Source organism: Palaemon carinicauda, chromosome 18, assembly GCF_036898095.1.
Source record: "Palaemon carinicauda isolate YSFRI2023 chromosome 18, ASM3689809v2, whole genome shotgun sequence".
NCBI lineage: Eukaryota > Metazoa > Arthropoda > Malacostraca > Decapoda > Palaemonidae > Palaemon > Palaemon carinicauda.
Window position 1 is genome coordinate 28,752,100 of NC_090742.1, and position 4,665 is coordinate 28,756,764.

General features: G+C 32.9%; 1 protein-coding gene across 2 annotated transcripts in view; it reads left to right on the plus strand.

Moving 5' to 3' along the window:
* The window catches only part of LOC137657034 (uncharacterized), a 24,580-nt gene extending 20,347 nt beyond the window's left edge, over positions 1–4,233 (plus strand). For both annotated transcript variants that reach the window (XM_068391392.1, XM_068391393.1), the window contains exon 8: positions 3,934–4,233. The gene's annotated coding sequence lies outside the window, so the exon portion shown is untranslated. The remainder of the gene's footprint in view (positions 1–3,933) is intronic.
* Positions 4,234–4,665: the final 432 nt, after the last annotated feature.

The following is a 4,665-nucleotide window of genomic DNA, read 5'->3' on the forward strand; positions in this document are numbered from 1 at the left end:
CCTGCAGAACAAAGGCCACAGGCCTGTCCTTCCACTTGTGTCTGTTTATGTTCTTTCGGTGCCAGTCCACACCCGCAAACTTTCAAAATCTTCATTCAATCGTCTTCTCTTCCTTCCCCTGCTTCTTTTACAATCTCTAAAGACCCATTCTCTTATTCTTAATTTCCATCTATTGTCTGTCATTCTCATTATATTTCCTTTTTTTTTACATGTTGATAGAATATCCTCTACTTTAGTTTGCTCACGTATCCATGTTCTGTCTCTTATTGTTATTCTCATCATTATTGTCTCCATAGCTCTTTGAGTTGTAACTAGTTTATGTTCTAAGGCTTTAGTTAGGTTCCAAGTTTCTGATGAATGAGTTAATAATGGTGGGACCATCTCATTAAATACTTTTCTTTTTCGAGAAAGTGGCATTTTACTTTTCATAACCTCATTTTGTTTACCAAATGTTCTCCATCCCATGCTTACCCTTCTTTTAATTTCGGTTTCGTCTCCTTGGGAAACACTTACTGTTTGTCTTAAGTAAGTATGTTCATTAAAAAAATCTCTAAAGGTCAGTCTATAATTCTTATTGGTTGCCTCTCTGAATTTTTATCGAACATTATCATAGTTTTACTCACATTCCTTTTCAGTCCCACATTTATGCTTTCTCTATTCAAATCTATCATCTTTTCAAATTCCTCTCATGATTGACTGAACAGAAGTATGTTTTCTGCAAATCTTAATTTGCTAAGGTATTCCCCAATATTAATTCCTACATTTTCCCAATCTAAATTCTTAAAAACTTCGAGGCCTTCTGTGAATAATTAAGGAGAGAAGGGAGGGGTTCTCCCTATCTAACTCCTTTCTCAATCAGAATTTTCTCGCTATCTTTATCTAGTTTTAAGATTGCTGTATACTGTATGGATACCTTCAAGTGTTCTAACATAAGATTCTTCTATTCCTTGTTTTTGAAGAGCTTTCATTACTGTTGACGTTTTGACAGAGTCAAAAGCTTTTTCATAGTCTATAAATGCCATACATTTGGTTTGTCCTATTTTGTTGAATTTTCCATTAATTGGTTAATTACATGGATATGGTCAGTTGTTGAATAATCACCTCTAAACCCTACCTGCTCTATTGGTTGATTAAAGTCTTGCTGTCTTCCTATTAGTTCTAATATGACCTTATTAAGTATTCTGTATATTATGGAGAGTAACTTATTGGGGGTAATATTTCAGGTCTTTTGTGTCGCCCTTTTTGTGAATTAGTATGATGATAAAGTTTTTCAAAGCTCTAGGTATAGAGCATTCTTGCAGACATTTGGTGTAGAGTTCAGCGAATTTTACGACTATGAAATCTCTTCCATGTATTAATAAGTCAATGGTTATGCCATCTTCTGCTGCTTTGCCTCTTTTCATGCCCTTTAATGCCTTCTTTACGTCTCTTACTGTTAAGTTTGGTACCGGTTCTGGTGTTTCATTATTTCTATTGGTGAAGTTTTTCTTATATCAATATTGTATGGCATTGTATAGAAATCCTCAGCAGTTTTTATCACTTCATCTATATTGTGGATAATATTTCTGTTTAGATCTTTTATAGCAAACACATCCTAGTGTTCTTTTCATCAATTTGATGCTTCTTTTTTTTTTTAGTTTCCCCAAGTTTGGTCTGATTGTGTTTACGAACATCTAGAGTTTTTAATTTGTTTATTGTTTTGGATAGTTCTGCTGATTTTATTCGCCTGTCTTGGATTTTACCTTCAATTTGAATTTTTTCTTTATTTGATTTTTGGTCTTTCCTGATGGTTTCTTTGATCTTTAGGAACTTTGCTATCTATATCTTGTGCTGATCCCAATAAAAACATTTTAAAATTACTGTTTATTTCTTCTTTACATGCTTCCAATTCATCATGTACGTGGGAGTACCTATTTTGTATTGCTAAACTAAATTCTTCAATTTTTTTTCTTATTACATCGGTGTTTATTTTTTCTTAAAATTATTTTTTCTTTTTCGTTCCATAGATCTAAACAAATTTTACTTCTCACCATTCCATGATCGTTTGACTACTTTAACTTGCTTAACACTGTTACACTTTTCACTAAATCGACTTGTTCATTGAGAATAAAATTTATTTCATTTTTCGTTTCTCCGTGTCCATTTCCTATTTGTTTTTATAGAAGAAGGTGTTTATGATTTTAAGATTGTTTCTTTCAGAAAAATCTACAAACAGGTCTCTCTCCTACCTTGTGCCTACTCCAAATTTACCTACTGCTGATTCCCCTCTCGTCTTTTGACCTACTTTAGCATAATATCCCCTCAAAAAAATATAAATTGAGTCATGTTTTTATCCTAGATCTCACAGACCTTCATAAAAAGTTTCTGTTTCTCTCTCTAAGGGATGTTTTTGGTACATGTTTGATTTGTCTCCAGTTTATACTTCTTATTTAGTTTGATAATTAATCCTGGAATTCTATCACTTGTACTACAAATTACTTCTATGTTATATGCAAGATTTTTATTCATAAGAAAGCCCACTCGATTTTCGTTGTTCTTTTCATGTCCTGTGAAGCAAAATATATGGCCCTCTTTTAATTATATGTAAGATTCCCCAGTTCTTCTAATTTCACTCAATCCTGTTATATCCCAAGTTATTTCTCTCAACTCTTCTATTAATATAGCAAGATCTTCTTCCCTAGACAGGGTCCTGTCTTCGTGTGTTGCAAGGTTTAGTTTCAAAACGTGGCCTGTTCTAGTCCAGAAATTTTTAGCACTCCATGCAGCGGAATGTAGCTGCCCACCACCTTGGGCAGTTCTTTCACTGCTGCTGGGGATTGGGGCCCAAGACGTGGTTATGATATACATGTCTGGGTTTTGGCCAGAAATAGATTTCTATCTCATACTGGGATCGGACCCTAGCCCCTTCAAATGAAAGGCCAGGTCGCTTCCAACCATGCCACCAAAGAAGTCGGAACCTAACTGCTAACTACAATTCAGGATTTACCTGGTGAGACATCAGCCTCTTTATCAGTGAGTTTTCTCCGACTTCCCGGCCCACCAGGTGACACAAATGATAGCTTTTAATTCGAATTACCGTTAATGAGTCAATATGGATGAAAATCAATACAAAATCGTGCTCAAATAGAAATGAATTTCCATCTCATACTGGGATCGAACTTTAGCCCCTTTTAGAGCCTCTGGTAGATTGGTTGGAAGCGACCTGGCCTTTCATATGAAGGGGCTAGGGTTCGATCCTAGTATAAGGTAGAAATTCATATGTATATATATATATATATATATATATATATATATATATATATATATATATATATATATATATAAATATTTATATGTATATATATATATTTATTTATTTCCCAATATACTCAGCGGCACTTCCAAATGTATGACTATTCAGCTTCACCCTATCTCTCGGGTAGGAGGGAGAGGGAGTAGTTATACCCTGGTGAGAGGAGGCACCCCGATAGGTGCACTCGAAACCACAATTGCCGTGTTGTAGTTAGTGAAGGGGGAAGAGGTGGGAAGGGTTGGATCTGTGTGCGTGTGCGCGGATATCTATTTAGATATTTAGCAGTTATTTTTTGACGGGTCAATCACACTAATATATATATATATATATATATATATATATATATATATATATATATATATATATATATATGTATATATATAAATATATATATATATATATATATATATATATATATATATATAAATATGTATATATATATATATATATTTATATATATATATGTATATATATATATTTATATATATATATATATATATATATATATATATATATATATATATATATATATATATATATGTGTGTGTGTGTGTGTGTGTGTGTGCGTGTTTACCTGTGTGTATATTATCTATTTGTTTGCTCATTATATTACTTACAAATAAAGTATTTTGTCGTTACAGGAGAGTGGGACGCCTTGCTTAGCAATGTATTTGAAAACTCTCCCGAACCACCAACGTTTATTGAAGAGATGAGGAGGAAGATTCGGCAATGATTGAGTTTATTTTTTTTTCTCCTTTTTTAGTGTTCAGTTGATTCAAGAATTGATGCATAATGTTTTTAATTTTAATAACCTAAATTCAGAAATGTTTTTGAGGAAAGTTAGCAATATATACTAAATTAAAAAGGCATTGTCATTAATTTCAGAAATTAGTTTTTAATGATGGAAATATTTTTGAAATTCATTAAATCTCGAAGTGAAAGTGTTTTGATTTTATTTGACAATGGAGGCAAAAGTCTTTGGGTTTACCTAAGAAGATGCAAGATGCTCATGAAATTAAATTTCAAGAGTTCTCCAAATAGGATTAACAACTACGTAAGATTCGAGTCTAAATAACATTTGACACACATTTTTATTGTCAATTGTCGAACCAATCACAATTAAAGAGTATTTCATCCATTTTGATGATTGATATAACAATATGTAAGCATAATAAGATAAACAAAGAATAGACTTATCTTGATGAATCCCTCATTGGGATCTTTACAGTCAATTCCTCCAGGTGAAAGATGCCCGACCTGCAATACTCCTGTAACATTAATGAGACACCGTGGGCTGCTAATAGGCCAGCACTGGTACAAGGCCAGCATAATTTGACAACAATAGCACCTCATTTAATAATGAAGGTGGTTCT